The 14369-nt window shown below is 46.3% G+C and overlaps 1 protein-coding gene across 1 annotated transcript in view; it reads left to right on the top strand.

The window, feature by feature from the left end:
• ATOH8 (atonal bHLH transcription factor 8) overlaps positions 1-14369 on the top strand; it is a 47119-nt gene that overhangs the window by 1876 nt on the left and 30874 nt on the right. The gene's annotated exons all lie outside the window — the stretch shown is intronic.

Below are 14369 nucleotides of genomic sequence, written 5' to 3' on the forward strand. Positions count from 1 at the left end.
GGGCTGGGGGGAAGAGGTACTTCCTCTCCCCTCGAGCCCCCGGCAGCCTGTGGGAGTTCCGAGCCTTCCCTCCCACAATCCATGGGGTCAGTCCTGCTTTAAGAAGAGGTTCTGCTTCTCCGCCTGGAGATGGGGAGGGGGACGGAAGAAAGAGCGCCCGGGATGAGCAGTGACCTTTGCCCCCACCAGTGGGAGGAAGGGCTTGCCCCTTTGATGGTGATGGTGATTTGCCTGGAATGTCTCCTCTTTCCTGCTCCTTAGACCTCCTCCGGACTCTAATCAAGCAACAGCCCTTTCCCGAGTCCCCATTATTTCCTACTGTCCCCCTCCCGTTAGTCTGAATTTAATTTATGCTTGGGTTCTTCCCCCTTCCCCCCTATTAGAATGTGGTGGCTTTTTGAGGCTATCTGGGGTCACCCAGGGTCACACAAGGTCACCCAGGGTCACCCAGGGTTAAGCGTATGAGGATGAATTTGTCTTTTTTTTTTTTTTTTCCTGAGGCTGGGGTTAAGTGACTTGCCCAGGGTCACACAGCTAGGAAGTGTTTAGTATTTGAACTCCCGTCCTCCTGAATTCAAGGCTGGTGCTCTATCCACTGCCCAGAATGTAAGCTTCTTGAGGACAAGAACTTTTTTTTTTTCCTCTCTTTTGGTTCTGTGGCTCCTATTCCTGTCTCTGGGCACATAGTAGGTGCTTTCTCAATTTGCGTTACATGAACAAATGGTGTTGACGTTGATGGTCTTGCTGATGAGTCATAGCTCCTGGGGTCAAGGGCTGCCATTGTCCACCGAAGTGCTTTGCAGCTGGAGAGAAAGACAGATTCCTATGACTGGGCAATTTGGTGCCTCCTGACTTTAGACCTCATATTTCACTTTCCTGGCAGCTGAAAATTCCTGTCTTCAAGAGCGCTCCCTTGGGTTGAGGAGAGGGGGAGGAATAAAGAAAAAGGCAAGGCTGCCTGGAGCCCCATCCCAGGTCTGAGTGGGCAGCACTGTCCCCCACTCCCCGGCTGCAGCCTGCCATGTGCGGCTGGTCGGGGCTGGAACTCGAAGCCAGGAAGAAGCAGAGAGATTAGGAAGTGGGGCGACTGGAGAAAGAGGGAAGGCTGCCCTTCACTTGCCTGGAAAATGCACGCTCTTCTCCGTTTACAGCGGGACTGCTGGATTAGTACGCTGGGGAAGGACTGGGGGGACAATCCTTCTCCTTCTCCATCCCCCCCATGCCAGAGCCAAGAAGTCACCCCTCTAAAAGTAGAGAACTTCCCTCCGTCTCTCTGAAGGGACTCCTCCATCCCGAGGCTCCCACTATCTGCATCTGGGGCGCTCAATATCACAAGTGATGGTATTTTGGGGGACACTCAGGAATCAGGAAGAAGTCAGGGACCAAGAAACCCTCTCCTGCCCTTTTAGGAGAAACAGTGCCAGTGACCTGGGGGGGAGCCAAACTGGAGCACTGGGCTCCTCTCCATCCTTCATTGCTGAATTACCAGCTTCATGCAAACTCTGACCTTGAGGCTATTACTACTAGTACTAACATCACTACTATTGGTGCTCCAACTACCACCGCCACTCCTCCTCCTCCCACTACTGTTACCTCTACTACTACTACTCTACTTTCTGACTCCCAAATAGCACTTTATTATTTAATATTTATTATTATTATTATTATTTTGCTGAGATTCCCCAGGGTCCCACAGCTAGGAAATGTTAAGTATCTGATCCAGATTTGAACTTGGATCCTCCTGACTTCAAGGCTGGTGCTCTACCCACTGCACCACCCAGCTGCCCCCTGGGCACTTTATTTTGCATTGGCATTTCCTAAATAAATTTGCTTTGCAGCAATAAGATCTTTCCAATTTATTTGCTAGCATTTATATCTCACTTAAGGATTTGCAAAGCACCTTACAAACGCTACCTCATCTGATCCCCACAACAACCCTGTGAGGTATTTGACAGATGAGGAAACTGAGGCAGACCACTATTAATCGACTTGGCTAGTGAGTGTCTGAGGCAGTTTGAACTCAGGCCTTGCAAATTAGATTCAATACTCTAGTGGGGGGAGGGGAGGTTCACGCCTAACTGCTTACATTTTACTAGTATTCTTTCTCTTTGTACACTTTGCTTTTTGCCATGAGGAGAATATAAATCTGGGAGACTGGACAGAGATACATTAGAGATATTATAGTTTGGGAGAGACAGGACATCTGACTTCTTATTTTCTCTCTGCTACTGAGTGGCTATATGCACTTAGTAAGCAAGCCCCTTCATCTCTCAGTCTCAGTCTCTAGAATCAGGGGGTTGGTTGGTGATTTCTTAGCCCCCTTCCAGTTTAAGGCTCAGCAGTACACACCTCTTGGGAGAAAGGTCCTGGAATGACGTTACTTCTGAACTAAAATGATCATTTTAAGGGTGGGGGCAGCAGAGGGAAGAGGAGAGTTTTAAAAAACGTATTGAGAAAATAATTTTTTTATTCCTGGGAAGGTGAACTAAGGATAGCTCATCCCCAAGCAGCTCCCCTGTGATGGCCAGGCCAGCCACCAGGCAGAGTTCCCTTTGGCACTGCCCCCCCCCGGGGGGCCCCCGATGTCCTTTCTGTTGGTGGGTGGGGAGGGGATCCTGCAGCATTCCATCGGTCTCCAATGGGAACGTCCTGGGCTTGGACATCAGATGGCAATGACGCTGCTACTTTGTCAGGTTGAAATCCTGTGCTTTGTAAACATTTCTCTTCTTTTTAGTGATGCTATTTATTTTTTTACGTCAAATTCATTTCTGAATCTAGCCACTGAGGCATCCTTTGGAACAAAGACTTTTAAAAATGACTCAGTCAACACATCAGCTGATAGCAAATAGAGTATCCCATACCTGTGCTTCCCCATTTCTGAAAGGAGCACTCTCCAACATTGTATACAACACTTTTACTTGATTCACTAACACTTTAAAAGAACCTAGTATGTTCAATGTACTGGGCTAGGTGCTAGAGATAAATAAAGCAGGGTCCCATTCACAGGGAGGAAGCAGACAGAGGAAACCTGGAAGACTAGTGTTTGAATTCTGACTTTGACACATATTAATTGTGTTGATTTTGGGCAGATAATAATTTCTTAGTGTGTCAAGTTCTGATGTCTCTAAATCGTAGTCATTCTCTTAGGGACAGGTTTCTTGGGGAGCTTCTGGAGACAGCCTTCCTTTCAGTTCAGTTTCATCCCCCAAAATGCGGCCAGGAGTTAAAGTCCAGATCCTATATTGTGTCCTTCAAAGTCTTGAATCTTTTCCTGTCAGAATGTCTCCAGCCAGCTTAATTCTATAGCTCTCTCTGAATGCAAGGCCAGTGAAGTGAAATTCGAATAAAAAAGGGGGCTACTAAAATGGTATACATAAGGATCCCTGTGGGCATATTGACTTAGAAAACCACATATTGACATTATCTATATCTCACAGTATTTTATTTTGTTAAATATTTCCCTCTTCCATTTTAATTTGGGAGGATTACTGATAGCTGTGCTGCTGCCCTGCCATGAGTCAGACACCCCTCCTTGAGGCAGCTCTCTGAGACTACAAGGTACAGAGCTGCATTGGGAAATGGGGTTCACTCTTCCCAATGGGTGCTCTCTCACGTGTAATCTTAGTAGAATTGCTAAGGTTCCTGCATGAATAAAATACATGGCAGAGCTGGATAAGTAGGTAAGAGAGGTGGGACCAAAGTGGGATGAGGGTCACTTACAGGGAAGCAGGGGTGTAGGGAAACAGGAAAGGACTTTCTAAAGGAGGTACAAGCTCAGTCTGCCTCAAAGATTGAGTGGGATTTCAGCAGCTGGAGATGTGGGAGGGCATTCCAGGTCAAGGAAATAAGCATTTATATAGCACCTACTATGCACCAGGTACTGTGCTAGGCTAAGCCCTTTACACATATTATCTCATTTGAGCCTTACAACAACTCTGTGAGGCAGGCCTGTTATTATCCCTATTTTACAGTTGAGGAAATTGAGGCAAATAGGTTAAGTGACTTGCCTAATATATATATATATATATATATATATATATATATATATATATATATATATATATATATATATATATTAGCAGTGGACTGATGTGATCAGAATTGGGTACCAGAAACACAACTCTGGCAGCTTCCTGTGAAAGCTAGATAAAGGAAGGGGGAGGGACTAGAGGTCACGGAGCTGGGGAAAGGTCTGGTCAAAGGCATTTGCAACAGGCTAGGCAAGAGGCAATAAGCCCTTTACAGGCTGGTGACACTGAAGATGGAAAAGATCCAGGAATGTGGTACATGTAAAACATGTGGCAAACTCTGAAGTGCTTATACAAATGGCAGCTTTTATTAGTAGTAATAATCTTGTTAACCTCAATCCAATGTTGGATTCAGCTCAATTCAACAAGTATTTATTAAACACCTACTGTATGCTAGGAGCTATGCTAGGCACAAGGAGAACAATGACAAAAATTAAATAATCCTTGCCCTCAAAAAGCTTATATTCTATGTGTGTATATATGTATGTATACACACATATATAATATCATATAAACAGAAGGGACAGATGGAAAGAAATTTCAGAGCTGGAGTCCACAGAACATGGTGACTGATTTAAATCTTTTAAAAGCTCTTTCCATCCATTTATTCCTTCTACTGTGTCTGTGAGGTCATCCAAAGAAAGTATAATTAGACCCATTTTACTGGATGGAAAAATTGAGCCTCAGGAAACAAAGTGGGCTGTTTAAGGTCATGAGATAATTCAGCAGTGGAGCCATATTTATATTCCAGGTCTTTGGAATCCTGGCCCACGCTCTTTCCACAGACCCAACTTTATCAGCTCCATCAGGCTTCCTCCAGACCTGGGGGATTTACTAACAATCCATGTTTGGAAATGAAATTGGCAAGCTCAGGGTTTCTCTCTCTTGCAAAGGAGCAGAGCAGCTCTCACCCCCTCCCCACTCCATCCTCCCTTCCCCATTAAAGGTTTATTAAAGGAAAAGTTCTCCTTTTCCAGCCTGTAGGGGATCCCCAAGGCCTCAGCAAGGGGAGTGAGGGGACCAGAGCATCATGGGATTTTACAGTTGGCAAAGGCCCTGGGATTATTCTCATCTGTAGATGACAAAAATGAGGTCAGTGACCTTCCTACCCTAAGGTTATATGGGAAGTAAGTGATGGAGATGGGATTACAATTTAGGTCTGATTAGGAAACTAGAGTACTTTCCAAAGTACCAGTACTTTCCCAAAACCAGATGTCTGAGTTTAAAGAGGAGGAACCTAAAACCTGTAGAGAAGCGCCCAAAATTCATGGCGATGGTCACACAGCGATCAAATCAATAGAAAAGCCAAGACTGATGATGGTGATGGTGATGATGATGGTGATGGTGGTGGTGATGATGATGATGATGAAGGTGATGATCTTGGTGATGATGATGATGATGATAAAGATGGTGATGAGGATGACAACTGATATTTTTATAGGACTTTAAGAGTTATAGAGCTATTTATATATACATTGTCATTATGACATCTCATATATACATTGTCACAGACATCTCAAGAAGCACCTGTATTCTTGTGGCCATTTGGCAGGTGAAGAAACCAAAGAGTGGAGGAGTTAAATCACTGTTCTTTCTGGGGCCACATAGCTAGGAAGTGTTGAAGGCAGAATGTGAACACATTTTTTTTTTTGGACAACGTCTCCAGGTCCCCAGAGTCCCAACCTATAACTTTTTCAGTGATCCCCACCCTCTTCTGTACATACCCTGTGTTGGAGTTAAATTGGATGAGTTACCCCTACCCAGATGTCCTGGGCCACACACACACACACACACACACACACACACACACACACACACATAGTGGCCAGCTGCAGTAGACTGTTCCTGGCTAGTCTTTTCTTCTTTCCTTGTCATCACATGAGAGACAGTTTGAACACAGGCCCTTGCGGACAAACCTCAGCCAGCTCTTTTTACATTTGTCCCTTTCCTTAAACATATACTCTCTCATTAACCCATTTGGTTTATACAGCATCCCCTGCTCTCCAGCATCCATGTCTTGGTCCTTTACTTTCTCTGTCTTGGTTTATCAGATCCCTTTTATCCTCTCTCCTTCCATTAAGGGGGAGGTTTTGCACATTAAACATAATCACTGTCATTCCTGGGGAAACCCCTTTGCCTTCCCTTATATATTTCAAAGCTCTCACTTACATTTTAATCCTGACAATGAGAGCTGTCCAAAAGTAGAATCAGCTGCTTCGCAGAAGGTGGTGCGTCCGTCCTGGCTGGAATCCTTCAAATAATGGTTGGATGGCAACTGGCCAGAGTACCGTAGATGATTCTCGCAAGGGTCTGGATTGGACTAGATCTCCTCGAAGTTTCCTTCCAGCTCAGTGGTGCCTTGACACCCAAGCCTTGCTCTGATGTTTATGTAGGGCAATTGTTTCTCATTTTCCAAACATTTGTTATTGGTCCCCCCCTTAAACATCTAGAGCAGGGGTCCTCAAACTTTTTAAACAGGTAGCCAGTTCACTGTCCTTCAGACTGTTGGAGGGCCGGACTATAGTAAAAACAAAACCTCACACTCTGTCTCCGCCCCTCAGCTCATTTGCCATAACCCGGTGGGCTGTATAAATGTCCTCAGTGGGTCACATCTGGCCCGAGGGCCGTAGTTTGAGAACCCCTGCTCTAGAGAATCAGGTAAGGGGACCCCTCACTCTTTTCTAGGACAGTGACTTGAACCCATGGATGGCTTCTAACCCCAAGTTCAATGCAATGAAAACCTGACTTTTTGTTCAGTCAAGTTGATGAATGAGAATAAGGAATGTATCCGAGCAATAGGGCCTCCCTCCTTGAATGTTTCTTCAGGCCAGGCGGTATGACCTCTCTTTGGGTGTGAGTGGGATAGGGTGTTCTTAACCTTTTCTGTGACTAGTAAAGCCAATGGACCCACTTGTTAGAGTAGGGTTTTTTAATGCATAAAATACATAGGACTGCAAAGGAAACTAATGATAATGGAAAAAAGGGGGGAAAAAGTTGGATCCCTGATTATGAACTCCTGCCTTAGTGAATCACAGAATCTTGGAGTGGAAAGGGATCAAAGAATTCTTCTAGTCCAGTTGAATTTAGATCTGCAAAAGATTCCTTCAACAGCATCCCAGATAGGTGGCTGTTTGTTATGTCTTTGCCTGAAGTCATCCAGCAGGGGAAAACTCAATACCTGCCTGTCAGTCCATCCTACTAAATACTTTGTTACCTTGTATTAGCACATTATTTGTGTTCACTTCTTACCCTTTCTCCCAGGAGACTTGAGAGTGGAGTTGTAATTCTTTTCATCCTTCATCTTTGTACCTCCCTTGGGACTCACAGCTCCATACAAAGTAGGTGCTCAAACTTGTTGAACTGAATTACTAGTTGTCATTTAAAAGGTTATGAGAGAGCTCTTCTTTTCTCCCAATATCTCCATATCCAGAGCCCCTGTAAAAAGTATGTGATCTCATTATTCTTTTTTTTTTTTTTTCTTGAGGCAGGGGTTAAGTGACTTGCCCAGGGTCACACAGCTAGGAAGTGTTAAGTGTCTGAGACCAGATCCGAACTCGGGTCCTCCTGAATTCAAGGCTGGTGCTCTATCCACTGCGCCACCTAGCTGCCCCTGTCATCTCATTATTAATGCTAGATAACATAATTAATGATCATTTAATAATGATTAACTCTTAAATATTGAATAACATGATCATTAATAGAGATAAATGTAAATTTTTGCACTTGGGTTCAAAAAATCAACTTCATAAGAAGAATGATCTCAGTAACAGTTTATCCTCAAATGGTTCTCCAACAACAGTGTCCTGTGGCATCCACGGAAGCTAATGTGATATTAGGTCAAATTAAGAAAGCTACAGTTCACAGAACTAGGGAGATAATAGTACCATTGAACTCTGCCCTAGAGAATTGTGTACAGTTCTGGGACTTTGATAAGCTAGTTGGAGAGGCTCCAGAGGAGGGGGGCAGTTGTAGGGCCTCAGAATCATGCCATTTGAGATTGGGTCAAAAGATCTGTGGATGTTTAGCCTGGAGAAGGGAGGAGGCAGGGTGGGGGGGAATGATCAATATGTTCATGGAATCGAAGAGCTCTTATTCAGAAGAGGGGGTTACATTTGTTTCGTTCTTGTGGACAGAAAACTCAGAGCAACAGGTGTGCTCAATTAAGGGGAAAAACGTCTTCTGACAACTGTTCTAGTTCAGTCATGTCCAAGTCTCTTGGGGTTTTCATGGCAGAGATACTGGAGTGGTTTGCCATTTCTTTCTCCAGCTCATTTTGCAGATGAGGAAAGCCAGGCAAATAAGGCGAAGTGACTTGTCCAGGATCACCCAGCTAGTAAGTGTCTGAGACCACATTTGAACTCAGGAAGACTGATTCCAAGTCCAGAATTCTGTCCACTTCCTAACTGGCCTCCTAACAGAGCCATTCGTAAGTGGAATGAGCCGAAGAGGGAAGGAGTTCCCTGTCTTTGGAGGTCTTCAAAAGTTGGAGACTGGATGACTACTTGTCAAGGTTGATAGAGACATTTTCTCTAGTACAAAGTAGCCTTTGAAGTCCATTTCAAGACTTGAGAGAGAAATAGAGACACACACACACACACACAGAGACAGACATAGAGAGACAGAGACAGAAATACAAAGACAGACAGTCAAAGAGACAGGAAAATGGAGAGACAGAGAAACAGAAACGGAGACAGAGAGATAGAAAAATGGAAAGATAGGGACAGAGAGATAGAGAGATAGAGACAGAGAGGCAAAGAGAAAGACACAGAGACAGAGAAAGAAAGAGACAGAGACAAAGACACACAGAGAGAGAAACAGAGACACTGAGACAAACCACCAGCAGGGCAGAGCAGGGCAGGGTGGGGGGCAGATGGAAAGCCATCAGTGCACACTTAGCAGCCCAGATGCCCAGCCAACAGCCTTCGTGGTTGTCAGATTAAGACCACGTATGCCCAGCTGGAGCCATGCCCTGGAGCCATGGGCTACAGACTCTCCTGGGAAAGATTGTATTTCAGGGATGGGGACTGGGAGGGCAGAGGGGCAAGGTAAAGAACTGAGAGGGAGGGGGCTCCTGGGATGGGAACCTCCCCTCCTTTCCTCTTCCTTCTCTCCTCTCTCCTTTTCTTTTATCTCCCTTCATTTTCTCGCTTCCATCCCCCCATCTATTGCTGTGTTGCTTGGGAAATATTTATTTAGTATGTGGCTGTTCCATCTCCCCAGACAGCTTGTGAATGCTGGATTTGCAATCAAAGACCTTGCTTCTAATCTTGCTTCTGTTACTTCCAGTCTGTGTGATCTTGGACAAGTCACTCTCCCTTTGTTCATCTGCCTCTTGGTTGGTTGGACAAGGGGTTTGGGCTTGAAAATGTCTCTGGATCCTTCTGGCCAAACCTCCTCTCTGACAGAGACCACATCTCTGGTTCTTTGTGATGTATGTTAGATAGTGCTCATGAGGCAGAGGTCACATGGATTCCATCCCTACAATTCTCCTCCATCTTTTACTGCTTCTTCTTGCTACTTTCTTGGAGGCTTCCCAGAGCCCTGACTGGCTCCCACCATTACTTCCCAAAGAGCCTCCCACCATTACCTCCTAAACTCCGGTTCCCACCCTTACCTCCTAAAGTCCGGCTCCCACCATTACTTCCCAAAGACTGGCTTCCACCAATGTCTCCCAAAGGCCCAGCAATGGTTGTAAAAGGGAAACTGAGAAAGGAGTGAGGATGAGTATCACACAACCACACCCAACCTCTCAAGCAGCCCCAGCTTTCAAGCAGAAAATAATTGGTCAGGGATGTCTTAGAAGCCTCTTCTCTCTGGGTTTCCATGACGTTGCTCTCATCCCATTTGTACACTGTCCTGCAGTCGTCCTGTGCTGGTTTTCCTACATGTCATACCCACTAATTCTGGCCGTCCCTTCTCCCTCTCTCCTTTCCCACTTGGCCATCTCCTCAACTCCCATAAGTTCAATGATCATCTCCATATAGATGATTCCCTTATCTACATATGCAACTCCTGTCTCTCTTGACCTCCAGCCTCCCATCTCTAACTGACATATTACACTCACCACGTCCAAAGGGGAACTGGTTATTTTGTCCCTCAATTCCTCTTCCCTTCCCAATTTTCTTATTATTTTTGAAGTCACTCCCTTCCTTCCAGTCACCCCAGTGAGCAACCTCAGTTCCAATCTGGAATCCTCACTCTCTCTCTCTTGTCAAATCTTGTCATTTCTGACTTTACAACATCTCTCACATATGTCCCCTTCTGTCCATTCCCATAGTCCATTCCCCTCGCTACTCCCCAGTTTAACTGCTTACCACCTGTTGTCTGGACTTTGCAGCAGCCTCTAATTGGTCTCCCCACTCCATTCCATCCTTTATTTAGTTGACAAGGGATTCCTCCAGGGCAGAGATGAGAACATGATCATACCAATGAGCCTCAGTGGCCCTGGGACCTCTAGGATCCAATATAAAGTCTTGATCAGCATTTAAAATACACACGTGTTCCCATCTTCTTGCTTTATTCCCCATATACTCTATTACTCACTGACACTGGTCTTGCGTTGCTCAAACACTACACTCTATCTCTTGACATTACGCCTTTCTCTGGTCGTCCCCCAGAGCCGGAATGCTGCCTCTCCTCCCCTTTGCTCCTGGCTTCCTTCAAGACTTAGGTCAGGCTGCACTTCCTGTAAAAGGCCTTTCCTGGGCCCTCCTCTGCTCCCACCCCACTGCTGGAGCCTTCTCCAATTTTTTCTGAAATTTGGGCATGTAGACTTGCTCCTTGAGGACGGGATCCTCCTGATCCTCAGCGCTTAGCACAGTGCTTGTGAACCAACTCCCCAGGCCCATCTGCCTCAAGAAGACTAATTTTAAAGTATACACAGACACGGACATACTGACACACCAATAGTAATGAAACTTAGCAAGGATTTTAAATAGTTACCAAGCATAGGGAGGAGAACCGTATTAGGAGAGAACCCTATATGCAACCCAGCTCCGGGAGAAGCCCCTGATCCCAGGTCCCAGAGCTCAGATCCCCCTTAGGAGATAGTTCAGCTCCTCACCCTGCTCCAGAGGCTCCTGGGCCTTCCTTCACTTCCCACCCCTCAATGTAGGGACTGTCAGAGCCAGAGAGTCAGAGTAGAAAGGACCCTCTGAGAGCTGATCGAGATGAACCAGTCTTTCCATGAGGCAAGATCATTGTTGTTTGTTATTTGCCCCTCATTCTCAAAGAGGACCATGACATTAGGGAGGGGATGCCATGACATGCGAGTGCATTGGATTTCAGTGAGGGAGGCTGGGCAAGGTCACCTGCCTCTCTCTCTCCTCGGCAGCCATCTGGGTCCAGCAGCCAGATCCAGATTAGACTGAAGTGTGGAGGGCCAGCTTACCTGGGGGTCACCTACTATGAAAGCCCAAAGCCAGAGAGCCACAAACCGGCCAGAGCTGTGTTCTAGGCCCAAGCCTTCATCCTGAAGATGAGGAGACCAAGGACAGGTCTTTTATCCCAGATTACACAGGCAGTTTGGGGAGAGTAAAGTCCATTGCTTTACCTTTAAATTCAGGACTCTTTTCATTCTGCCAGGCTGCTCCATAAAGGGCAAGGTCTATTTCAAGTTGGTTTTACTGGTAAAAGAATTTATAATAATAATAATAAATAATAATAATAATAATAATGGCATTTCTGTAGTACTGTGAGGTTCATTTGACCCTCACAAGAACCCTGAGAGTCAGGTTCTATTATTATCCTCATTTTACACATGAGGAAACTGAGGCTGAGAGAGATTATGTGACTTGGCTAAGATCTCAGACCTACTCATTGTCTGAGGCAGGATTTGAATCCAGGTCTTGCTGACTTCAAATCCCACACACTCTCCCTCCCTTGTGCTCCCCAGCTGCTTCAGAATGCTCATCCAATGGATCGGTGATTCTTGGGCCCCTTACCCTCATTAAGAATGAGTGCCCCAAGCAGCTGGGTTTCCCCTACCCATAATGCTGTTGAACAGGCTCAGGCAGACTGTCTGTCCCTCTTGTTGAGGTCACTGCTTTTCCAGGAGGTATTTCTCAGGACTACAGCTGCTGGTGGGGGGGAGGGAGGGAGGGCCCAGCAAGGATTCCGGCCTGGTCAGGAATCCAAAGGAACCTCCCTCATCCTCCCCCCAGAGCCTGAGACCGGATTCCTCAGGGGGTGGGGGGGAAGGGATGGAGGGGCGAATGAAAGGGATCAGATATTTTTCAAAGAGGAGCCATGCTCTTGTAAAGTCGGCTCTTCCACAGCCAGGCAGAAGTTGTGAGAGCAAATGGCAAACAGGAGTTCCCGATCTGGACTGTGGCAGGAGTTCCCAGCCCCCTCTTCCCCTCGGACAGCCAGCTGGCCCAGTCTCACCTGATGCACCAGACCCCTTTCTGCTTCTTCCCCCTGTTGCCCCCCCTTCCTCCCCAGGGTACCGGCCAGCCCAGACCCCCAGTCTGAGAGCATCTGACTTGTCTTGCCCCAGGGAACATTGCTGTCACAGAGCCAAGGGCTAATAAAAAAAGCTGGATGTTTAAATGAACCTTCTGGAAATTCTTTGGGCCAAGCCTCCCAGAGAAAACAATAAGACAGGGCCGGTTCTCACAGTGCTGCCCTTGCTATCGCCACCTTCCAGCAGCCTCAAGGAGCTGCCGACCAGCTCGCCTCCCTGGTGCCCATTCCTCTCGTTTCTTTCTGCCTTCACCTTTCACTTGTGCCCATCTGGACACAGGGCTGGGCTCTGAATCCTACAGGGTTCTCAGCTCCTCACTGAGGCCTTCCCCTCCCGGAGGCCCGGCCCGGCCCAGAGACCTTGGGAATGGAGCTGGGGGCTGAAGCACTGTGGCTTCTCACCCCCAGCCTCGGGGACTGGTACCCTTCCTGTGCAGCACGCCTTGTTTGTTTGTGTGAGCTGATAAAGGAGTTTGGAGCAGGGAGGGGGGGGAGCACCATGTTCCCCTGGATTCTTGCTGGGAACAACTTCAACTCATTGTTCTGCCAACTTTTTTTGGATGGGCCTGGGTGGGAGGGGGGTAGCAGGGACCTTGGAATGTCCCGGAGTCGCCTTTGACTTCTGGTGGGTTCTCCTTCTGAGAGGCTGTATGGTATAAGGAGATAAGGTGCTGGCCCTCTAGGCAGGAAGAGCTGTACTCCCTTCCCACTGGTGACATTTCCTGGCTGGGAAACCTGGCATGGAGGACCAAAGCTCACCTCTTCAAGCTTTGGCTTTTTCATCTATACAATGGGGATGAGAATTACTACAGCACCGCCTTCTCAGAGCAATATTTGGAGGCTCACATGCAATCAGCTTCTTAGAGCCTTCGAGGAGTTTCCTGTCCTAGATTTTAATTCCATTTAGGAAGCCTACCAGGGGGCTGCAAGCACTGGGATAGTTTTAGGGATTCAAAGATAAAAGTGAAAATCACCCACTTCTGCCCTCAAGGAGCTTGCATTCTACTGGAGGGAGGTGATGTAGTAGTATTTGAGTTTGAGTACCTGCTTCCTAGTGGTCGGTTCTTTGGCAAGTCTTTCACCTCACCTATAACAGGAGCCAGTTGAACTAAGTAACTCCAACTTCAACTCCACATTTATGATCCTTTGAACTCTGAAAATCTCTGATTCTGAGAGGCAATTCACATAATATCTCTGGGTCTTGGTTTCCTTGTGTATAAAATGAAAGATTAGATTTGATGTCCTCTAAGGGACTTTTCAGCTATGACTCTGACCGAGGGTAAAAACAACACAAAGTGTAACTATGAGGTAGAGGTGGTGTGGGGGTGGGTGGGGGTGTGTGTGGGGAGTGTATATGCGTGTGTACTTGGGAAGCTAATTCTAAAGGCCAGTCCCAAAGGAGACTTCATTTCAGTAATGTTTGGATTCCCTTTAGGAACCTCCTGTACCAAATTCTTGGTATCAAAAAGTACTCTGAGCCTGGGTGAAAGGGAACAGGCCCTGCTTACTTAGGGGAAGAATTACTCAACCAGGAGTATGATTGGGACATTGGAGTTGACTCAGAAGCCATTTGGATGTTCTGAAAGATCCTTTCCTCATACGCTCATCCGCCAATCACAACCTTCCATTATAATAGTCTATCTCCTCAGCACTCCCCTTCCTAGGAACCTTCAATTGTTTGACATCTGTGACCTTGACAAGTGACTTCGCATCCACTAGATTAGTATATTTAAAATACAAACTAATATTCTCTGGAATTTGGTTTTCAACTATTCATAAGAGGACACTTGGGAATCAGTTGGGCAAGACAGACATAATGACATGTGCTTCGAAAGCATATAAAATTTGTCTTCTGTCCTTAGCCTTTTCAACCTCTTT

Source organism: Sminthopsis crassicaudata, chromosome 2, assembly GCF_048593235.1.
Source record: "Sminthopsis crassicaudata isolate SCR6 chromosome 2, ASM4859323v1, whole genome shotgun sequence".
Taxonomy (NCBI): Eukaryota; Metazoa; Chordata; class Mammalia; order Dasyuromorphia; family Dasyuridae; genus Sminthopsis; species Sminthopsis crassicaudata.